Here is a 10923-nt window from a genome sequence, read left to right on the forward strand (position 1 = left end):
AGGAGTTCTACCTTAGGTTATCTCTAATCAATTATGTTCAATAGTGGTTTGAATTCACTCATACTGTGAAAAGTATCTTTCCGTGATGTGCTCTGCCACAGAGCACACGCTCTCAGTATTTCCTCCATTATTGGAAAGATCCACACAATTTGACCATCCATCGGAGGATGATATGCAATACTTATTTTCGATTGAGTGACGAAAGCTCTTTGCAATGCACTCTAACATGAGAGGTGAACTTCGGGTACCAATCATTGATAATTCTCTCATGTACCCTAAGAAGTTCTTACTATAACATTAGTATAACGTTGAGCCAACCGCTCCGTGGAAGAGCTTGCCTTCCTAGGAAAAAATTTGGGCAGACAAGTTGTCATGTCCACGATAACCAAACAGAGTTGAGAGAAGTCTAAATCTTTGACAATCCGAGAATAACATCTCAGGTCACCCTCATATAATGATTACTTCCTTGAGGAATTTTCTCAAAATTGTCGAGACAATATGCTCTTTTCTTCGTGCAAGTTCATATACTTGCTCGCATACGTTTCAATACTGATGTCTTGAAGTCGTAGCAACATCGATGAATGATTCCCTAGCTTAAGTTTTCATGACCTTGTGTCAATACCGATCCAACATCAACATACGGAACTCCGAAGCATTTCCCAATTCACTTTCAGGATTTGATAGAATCAACACCGATGTAGTTATCAATGTCTCCATAAAATTTCAAAATCGTCATTCGCACTCATGAATTTACACAAAAGGAATATCTTTCCTAGTAAACAAGTTAAGTGTAGTACCCTCAGAGAGTGTCCTAGAATGAATATCCTTTCAGAATTTATCAACAAGGAAAGTTCCTGATTTCTAAGACATTCAGGGACCCTTCCAACTTTATAATTTCCTCGATTTTACTAGGGCCAACAGTCACTCCATCCGCAAATATAACCTGACCCAGTGACTTTACTTCACACTAACTTGGGTGAGTTTAGGTTCTATTCCATGACTCTATTATGTCACGACTTACAATCTCCATAAGTCATTACTCTTTTAAAATAAAGCCATAGTTTCTTTCATAGTACAAAATCATATTCATGTTCATTTCAATCAATACATTTTAATTAATATACCAATTCACCCAGTGGCATACCTCAGTTCATGTTACCTGCAAAGTTTACAATTCAAACAGAAAGGTACAATAATTCTACTTAACTGCATACCTCAATCTCCATGGCATCTGCAAGATTGAAAGTCAATAAAGGATGGTATAACATCGATAAATTAACACAGTTCATAGCATTTTTTTCATGCTTAGTACTTTCCATGGTGTTCACATGCAATCAACATATGTGGCTGATCAACAATTTACATATTAACCTGGAGTCATTAGAACACTCAACCCACAAAACTAATTGTACATGCACCTGTCTCGCATATACAAGGTCACGCATGGCCTTGCCATAAAGTCCAAGTGTTACACACTTAATTCCTTAAAGAGAATTTCACACTCTCAAACAAACCTGACTAGAGAGTGTTTTTCACTCACACACAATAAGATATCATCTCTTACGTTGTTAAAATAAAGCATCATCACAGATTATATAATGGCGTAAGACATCTTACCATTCATGTCAAACTTTGTCATATCACTCTTTGTATATGTTAATCATCCCACCATTTGGTGGTTGTAGAGTATAAACTCATATGTCAAGTCTCTCAATGAATCATTATACCATGAGGCAAACTAAAATTGATTGATTTGTGCACCTCGTGCACAGGACCCCCGATGAGTCACACTCAAATCGGTGCCCTCATGGGACTTCCAAGAGTCAACACTCTTAGGATCCAATCCCTAAAGGAAAGCCCCTGACATAGATTATTGGCCGAAGAACAATTAGGCATACCAGCCTCCCGTGCACCTCGTACACAAGGACCACTCAATGAATCAAACATCAACTGAGCGTCCAATCAAACTCCTCAGAGGAAACTTCTTCGGATACATCTCTTCCAGGGATAATCCACAATACGTTGATGGCCAATAACCCACTCAATCAACCTAGTTCCTCAGGTTATATTACCAAACACTTTATTGCCACATTCAATATATAAAATATAATTTAGACATCATATAATGATATCACAATAATCCAACACTCATAATTTCTCAACAGTCAGTTTGTACCCAAAATGATCTCAAGGTTGACCATGGATAAACAAATAAGATCTGCTATGCAGCCTTGACCATTCAACTGAAATACCTTATCTTGATAAATAGATGAAGCATCGTATTTCTCCCCTGTAGTGGTAGTAACCCTCAGAGATAGAGAAAGCTTAGATATGGGCAAGGTTAGCCCCACGGCAATCAGACTCGCAATACGTAAATACGTAGCCCCATAGTCTAACCACACATCAATGTTATTTCCACCAATGTAAACCATACCTCTCACGAGGTTCGAAGCACTATTAGACCACTGACAATCTAGAGTGTAGACTCTACTAGTAACTGGTGGTGCAGGAATCATCTGAAGAGGAATAGCATGTGCCACTGTAACCTTGGCCTGACCTTGGAAACACTGGTAAGCAAAGTGACCACTCTTGCCACACTTGAAACACACAAGTTGTCCCGAAGCACAATGCCCCGTATGTTCCTTCCCACACCCAGCACATCTGGAAATATGGGCAGGCCTCACATAGTTCCCAGAATGAGTAGAATTTTCTTCTTGAATTTATTAAACAACTGCTTGCCTTGCAAACCCTTTCTTTTGTTCCTGTCCACGTACCCCTTGTCCCTCCCTCGAGAGGAACCATTAACTCTTTTAGCCTCAGACTCTTTAATTCTCTTTGCCTTGTTGACTACGCATATTTCCTCTATGTCACGACACTGCTGGATCAAAGTGCCAAAGTCTCTAGATGCAGCTCCGGTAATCCTCCTAGATATCTCTTCATTTAGGCCTCTTCTGAACTTGGAAGCCAAGAACTCCTGTGAAGGCATCGCCATTCTAAAGTTAGCAAACTTAGCTAGCTCATTGAACTTAGACAAACACTCGTCAACTGACATTGAGCCCTGTACAAGGCGTTCAAACTTTCCCTATTTTTGCTCCATAGCATCATAGGGGAAATACTTTCCCAGGAACAGCTCCTTAAAGAACTGCCAAGTCATAATCTGGCCCTGCATCTCATAAGCCATAGAGGAGTTCGTCCACCACTCATAAGCATCTCCTTCTAGCTAGTAGGTGGCAAACATCAACTTTTGCTGTTCAGCGCTCTGCATCACCCTGAAGATCTTATCCAAGGCTTGAAACCATCTAGCTGTGATGATAGTATCATAGGCTCCATCAAATGAAGGTGGATTATACTTACGAAAAGCATTCAGCTTGAGTTCTCTCGTCTCCTAGTCCTCAATGGGTTCGTAGTGTGGCTGGATCATACTGAAATAGCTACTCGCGTTCTCCATGTTTCTTTGTCCAATGTTCTTCTGAACATGCGTCCCTCCATTTTCATTCATATCCTGGTGATGGAATGTAGGCAGTGGTGGTGGTGGTGGTGGTGGTGGATACTAACCGTCATTCCGACCAATCCTCATCTCCTCCAACATGACTCGCATCACAGCCATATTCGCCAGTCGGTTAGCCTTTATTACGTCCTCAATAGCCTTCCAGTTTGTCTCTCGCATGGTGTCCATTATAGCCTGATTAGCCCTTCTAATCGCTCCTAACTCAACTTGCATAATGATATGCGTCTAACATATGGTGATTTCTAAGTAAAAGAAGCAAGGAATGAATCATAAATGTGTGAAAATAAGCTCATAAATGCAAGAAATATTGATTATTCCTTCTCAATCATTCTCTCACCATTTTGATAGCAGGAAACACCAAAAAGAAGTGAAAGAGAGAAGTTGAAATTGCATAGTCTCGCGCAAAACGAGCGAAAATGGCGTGATCCGCGTGATTTTGGCAAATTACTTTCTGTTTGTCCGCGCGATCCGCGCGGATTTGGCGCTGATCGCGCAGGCGTCATGAATGCAGTCCTTGATTTGTGGAGTCGTGAATTTGGCACTGATCGCGCGGGAGTCATGAATGCATTCCTTGATTTGTGGAGTTTGATGAAAATGGAAATTTAATCAAATTAATGAGAGGATTATGACCTGATTGATTGGTGGAATTATGAGAAAAATGGAAATTTAATCAGAATTAATTAGAGGATTATGACCTGATTGATTGGTGGAATTATGAGAAAAATGGAAATTTAATCATAATTAATTCAAGGATTATGACCTGATTGAGTAGCTGGCTATATAAAGAAAGCAGAAAATCTAAAAGAAAATCATCTTTTGGCAAGGAGAAATTGGAGAGGAAGCTCTCAGTGACTGAATATTCAAGACTTCTTCTTCTTCTTCCGGTTTTACATTTTCATGAACTCTTTCTCATTATTTAAATTGTCAGACATGAATCTATCTGGCTAGTCTTTTAATATTGTGGTAATGGTCACAACCCTTGATGTGAACCCCTTGTAGTTTGGTTAGTTTTTACATTTAATTATTTCAATTGCATTTATTTTACCTTGTTCTTCATCTCTAATTCTTCTAGAATTGATCACTCTATTAGGATTGCGAGGGTTAGGGTTTTCAATAAGAATATTGGGATTCTAGTTCCTGACAATGGGTAAAATAAAAGTTCATATATGTACTAGGAATAGGCTACATGAACTGCAAACGTGGAAAATTCACTAATTTAAAGGATTAACTCAAAAAAGGATTTCTAAGGGATTAGGATTCTAATAGGGTTAGTAAATTTAAGATCACTAAGGAATTAGGGCTTAACTAATCAATTAATAGATGGTGAATTGTTTGATCAATTGGGTAATTAACTGTAAACTTTAATTAATATTACAAGGTGGGGATCGAAAATGTGTTGGCATCCTTTACTGCAATAGCTTTTAACATATTTTCTCAATCGTAATCTTTTACTCTTAAGTTTTCAAATTTATCTCTGAATTGTTCACAAATCTTGAATAGTTCACAATTTTTACAAACACAATTACTCTAAAACCAAATTTTGTTCATCCAATAAGAAATGAATAGTCAAAAAAAAATTTGGTGCCTCAATCCTCGTGGAGACGATCTCTACTCACTATTTTATTACTTGGTACGATCGGTGCACTTGCCGATTTTACGCAACAAGTTTTTGGCGCCGTTGTCGGGGATTGACTACGCCAATTTTATTTTTAACTTTTGAATTTCTTGATTGTATATTGTTTTGTTACTGATCTTTTTGCTGTAGTTTATGCGAGGTAAATTAGATCGAGATTCTTTACAGTTTGATCCAGAAATTGAGAAAACTGCAAAGGAAAATCGAAAACAAGCCAAGCAGAGAAAGCAAGAAGAATCTGCAAGTTCCAAGCCACACACTAAACAAGTCATGGATGCTAATAATCAACCTCCTCCTCCACCTCTTGCAGCAGAGTTGATGGAGTCAATTCTTGCTCCTATGTTCACGAGGCCGAACTCTAGTGTTGTCCGGCCACACATAGAGGCCAACAATTTTGATATCAACCCGTCTCTGATTAACTTGGTGGAGAAGAACTCTTTCGGTGAAGAGGATTACGAAGATCCTCCGACTTCAATGACAGATTTCTGAGAATCTGTGACACCACTAAGCATCATAGAGTGTCTGATGATGCAATCAGACACAAGTTGTTTCTTTTTACTGTGACCGAAAAAACCCTCAGATGGCTAGATCGACAAGCTCCTAACAGTATCCGAACATGGGATGAACTAGCCGCTAAGTTCTTTGCTGAGAATTTTTCTCGGGAAAAGTACAATAAGTTGGTGAATGAAATCACCAACTTCATTCAGCAGCCGGGAGAGACACTCTGTGCAGCCTGGGCTAGATTCCAGGAGTTGATCAGAAAATGCCCTCAATATGACTTCCCTTATGACAAGAAGGTCAGAGTCTTCTACAATGGGATGACACCCGACTCCAGGATGGTTTTCAACGGTGCAGCCGGTGGAACCATAAGAAGGAAGACAGAAGCTGAAACTCTGGAACTGATTGTTTACATGGCGAGAACCGATAATGCTTCAATGGAAGTTCAGCCATTTCAACCCAAGAAAGGAATCTTACAACTGGGGAACAATGATGCGTCACTAGCTGAGCAAAAAGTAATCTCTCAACAGCTAGCCAGTCTGAATGCCAAGCTCGACAAGATGCAGATCTCAACATCTAAAGTTAATGTATTTAACTGTGAGTACTGCAAGGAGCCGCATGATACTAATGAGTGCCCTACATTCAGTGGAGCTGAACCATTCCAGGTCAATGGAATTTGGTATGATCCAAGGCCACCACAGAATACCCAAAGTTACCAGAGGAATCAGAATGGCGGCCAAGGGAACAACTTTCAGAGGAGAAATCAAGGTGGAGGTCTGGATTACAACTCCAACAATTATCTGCAACCTCCTTCTCTTCCACATAAAGAGCCATCGGAATTGGAGAAAGCGATGATACAGTTTTCCAAGACCACTAATGATCACATAAATGAGACAAGAGCCTACCACAAGAATCAAGATGCATCCATTAGAAACTTATAGACTCAAATAGGCCAACTTTCAAGACAACTTGCTGAAAGGAGTCAAGGAACAATCCCTAGTGATACCATTGTGAATCCAAGGGAGCACTGCAATGCCATCACTACTAAAAGTGAGGAGCTAGAAAAAAAGGAAGTTGAAGCTTCTACAGGAAAGAATGAGCACACTCAAGAAGGCAAAGAAAAAGCAAAAGAACAACCTCCTGCAGTTCAAAAGAAGCAATGGGATTTCTCACGTTTTGAGAAACTTCCATATCCAGTGAGGCCCAAGCAAAATGAGCAAAGGAAGAAATTTTCTAAATTTTTAGATATTTTTAAGAAATTACATATTAATATTCCTTTTGCAGAAGCTCTGGAGCAAATGCCTTCATATGCCAAATTCCTGAAGGAAACATTATCTAAGAAGAGGAAGCTCACAGAGGATGAACCGATTACACTAACAGAGGAGTGCAGTGCAATCTTAGAGAAAAACATGCCTCCAAAGTTGAAGGATCCAGGAAGCTTCAGTATTCCATGCACCATTGGCAAGACGACTGTAGAGAGAGTCTTATGCGATCTTGGTGCTAGCATTAATGTGATGCCATTAAATCTGATGAATAAGCTGGGAATTAATGAAGTGAAGCCAAGTAGGATGAATGTTCAACTGGCCGACCGCTCAACAAAGCAAGCACATGGTATTGTGGAAGATGTGCTAGTCAAGGTAGACAAATTTCTAATTCCTGTTGATTTTGTCATCCTTGACATTGATGAAGATGCCAGTGTGCCTATGATCTTCAGGAGGCCATTCTTAGAAACCTCAGGAGCGTTAATCGATGTACCTAAGGGTGAATTGATAATGCGCGTGGATGGAGAGCAAGCAACATTCAAGGTACTCATAAATGAAGCTCCTTCATTGCTTGCGTCTCAACCTAAGAATCAAGTCAATTACATTACGGAGAAAAAGGCTGAGGAAGGGAACAAGAAGGAAGTTCATCAATGGCATGAAAGAAGCAAGCCAAAGGTGAAGATGGGAAAGCCCAAGAGCAAGGAAAAATATGTGGAAACTAAGTTTAAAGTTCTTGAGAACCCTCCTCCTCATCCACATGCATATGATCATGGAAGGAAACAATACTGGACCAAGAAGACTGGGTCATCAAAGGTAGCGTGCTTCCAACCACCATAAATCACAAGAGGTACGTCAGGCTCGTGACGTTAAACAAGCGCTTCTTGGGAGGCAACCCAAGAATGTTGAGTCAGTCCTTTTCAATTTATTTATTTATTTTTATTTATTTTTTTTATTTTTTTATTTTTTGTTATTTGTTATTTTGATTATGTTTTTACATTCTTGTTTTGTGTGGAGACAATTGAGATGTTATGATGTTTAGATATCTTTTGATATATGTTGACTTGATGCTTTAACCAGTGTGAGTGTGTTACTTGCACAAAATTTCTTATTCTTTGCCTAATTTAGTTTATATTGCTGGGGACAGCAATGTTCTAAATCTGGGAATTGAGCGCACCACATGCGGTACAGCGGAACCAGACAGAAATGACCTCCAACAGAAAAAATTTCTGAATCAGGGGAGATATCTGAACCTTTTGTCTCAATTTCTGTTGATATTTTTGTTTTTGTTTTGATATTTGGTTTTGATAGAAGAAATTCTCTGAGCAACATACCTAGATATGTGTTAGCTACTTATGCAATAAGATGATTAAATCTTAGAGAGCATATAAGATACTGTGTGAGAAGTCATAATGGATTAATGTTTTGAGTAATGCATTGAAGTATAAGAGTTGTTATTGCTCGTTTGATCGAATTCTTTGTTGAGAGTTACAGTTGATATGTGATGATAATGGAATTTAGATTCTAGTTTGATTGCACAGCCGTGAGGTTTGAGCCTATACAATAAATTTTTTTAGAGAGACCTCACTGTGATAATACTCTAGAACTTGATTTGTTTCTCTGTAATATATGCATGATCTGAAATGTTAAAGGCAATTCTTTCTTGTTAACTCATTGGCCAAATAGCTGACCCGAAAAATAAAATAAAAAATTTCATTGCTAGCCCTTTGAGCCTTAGCCTGTTGTTTCTTGTTGAATTTAACCATAAGACTCTTAGCTTAATTCCTATCAACACACCTTGGATGAGATTGAAGCACTGATTATAGATATTCAAGGAACAATTTCACCGAAATAAAGTGATAGTGAAAGCAAAAGCTGGGACCAAAGAGAAAAGAAACAAAATGAAAAGTTGCAAAGCAACAACAAAGCATGAAAAGGTCAAGAAGAAAAAGGAAAAGTATGCATAGAAAGGAAAAGACTAAGTGAAATTGTGTCTGAGTATGAACAACTGAAAGTAAATAGTTGTGTTTCAATCTCATATACAGTAAAAAGTAACCACTTTCCTAAATATTCATACCTTAGCCTAAGCCAAGTTACAACCCTGCAAAGACCTTTGGATCTAATTGTGCATGTTTTACATGTTCCTCATCTTTAGGAACTTGAGAATAGGATCAAGCTTATGGTAGTCTTATTGCACTGATGGATTGAGAGTTAAATCCAATACACAAGAGTGACAAGTGCAGTGATTATCCTGGTAAGAAGTGATCAAACTAGATTCTAATTCCTTACACCAAAAGAGATTCCTGAAAATTCTCAACTTGGAATTCACTCATGCATAGCATTATAACTCTGAATCTCTTCAATGTAGAAAATTGCATTAGTGATATAAATTCTTCTCACAGAGTTAATCCTTGCTGCCTGATGTTTGATCTTATTTATTGCTGAGGACAGCAACATCTAAATTTGGGAATTGTTTGATATGTGTCTAACATATGGTGATTTCTAAGTAAAAGAAGCAAGGAATTAATCATAAATGTGTGAAAATAAGCTCATAAATGCAAGAAATATTGATTATTCCTTCTCAATCATTCTCTCACTCAATTTATGCATTTTGATAGCAGGAAACACCAAAAAGAAGTGAAAGAGAGAAGTTGAAATTGCATAGTCTCGCGCAAAAAGCGCGAAAATGGCGCGATCCGTGTGATTTTGGCAAATTACTTTCTGTTTGTCCGCGCGGATTTGGCGCTGATCGCACAGGCGTCATGAATGCAGTCCTTGATTTGTGGAGTCGCGAATTTGGCACTGATCACGCGGGCATCATGAATGCATTCCTTGATTTGTGGAGTTTGATGAAAATAAAAATTTAATCAAATTAATGAGAGGATTATGACCTGATTGGTGGAATTATGAGAAAAATGGAAATTTAATCAGAATTAATTAGAGGATTATGACCTGATTGATTGGTGGAATTATGAGGAAAATGGAAATTTAATCAAAATTAATTCAAGGATTATGACCTGATTGAGTAGCTGACTATATAAAGAAAGCAGAAACTCTAAAAGAAAATCATCTTTTGGCAAGGAGAAATTGGAGAGGAAGCTCTCGGTAACTGAAGATTCTAGACTTCTTCTTCTTCTTTCGGTTTTACATTTTCATGAACTCTTTCTCATTATTTAAATTGTCAGACATGAATATGTCTTTCTAGTCTTTTAATATTGTGGTAAGGGTCACAACCCTTGATGTGAACCCCTTGTAGTTTGGTTAGTTTTTACATTTAATTATTTCAATTGCATTTATTTTACCTTGTTCTTCATCTCTAATTCTTCTAGAATTGATCACTCTATTAGGATTGCGAGGGTTAGGGTTTTCAATAGGAATATTGGGATTCTAGTTCCTGACAATGGGTAAAATAACAGTTCATGTATGCACTAGGGATAGGCTACATGAACTGCAAACGTGGAAAATTCACTAATTTAAAGGATTAACTCAAAAAGGATTCTAATAGGGTTAGTAAAGTTAAGATCACTAAGGAATTAGGGCTTAACTAATCAATTAATAGATGGTGAATTGTTTGATCAATTGGGTAATTAACTGTAAACTTTAATTAATATTACAAGGTGGGGATCAGAAATGTGTTGGCATCCTTTACTGCAATAGGCTTTTACATATTTTCTCAATCGTAATCTTTTACTCTTAAGTTTTCAAATTTATCTCTGAATTGTTCACAAATCTTGAATAGTTCACAATTTTTACAAACACAATTACTCTCAAACCAAATTTTGTTCATCCAATAAGAAATGAATAGTCAAAAATAAATTCGGTGCCTTAATCCTCGTGGAGACGATCTCTACTCACTATTTTATTACTTGGTAGGATCGGTGCACTTGCCGATTTTACGCAACACATAACAGCCCGCATCTCAGCCAATCCAACTGCAATGGGATCTGAACTCCCATGTGTTGTCCCTCGAGGACTCCTTAGGTTAACCATAACTCTGCACACGGTACACAGAGTAATGAGTTGAT

At 38.1% G+C, this 10923-nt stretch overlaps 1 non-coding gene across 1 annotated transcript; it reads right to left on the reverse strand.

Annotated features, from left to right (window-relative positions):
• Nucleotides 1-5815: 5815 nt before the first annotated feature.
• LOC133295700 (small nucleolar RNA R71) lies at nucleotides 5816-5922 on the reverse strand. The gene has a single exon (XR_009749390.1). It is a non-coding gene; the product is annotated as a small nucleolar RNA R71 (small nucleolar RNA).
• Nucleotides 5923-10923: the final 5001 nt, after the last annotated feature.

This window comes from Gastrolobium bilobum, unplaced genomic scaffold (assembly GCF_033153095.1).
Source record: "Gastrolobium bilobum isolate Gb01-03AN ecotype WA unplaced genomic scaffold, APGP_CSIRO_Gbil_v1 utg793, whole genome shotgun sequence".
NCBI classification, from domain to species: domain Eukaryota; kingdom Viridiplantae; phylum Streptophyta; class Magnoliopsida; order Fabales; family Fabaceae; genus Gastrolobium; species Gastrolobium bilobum.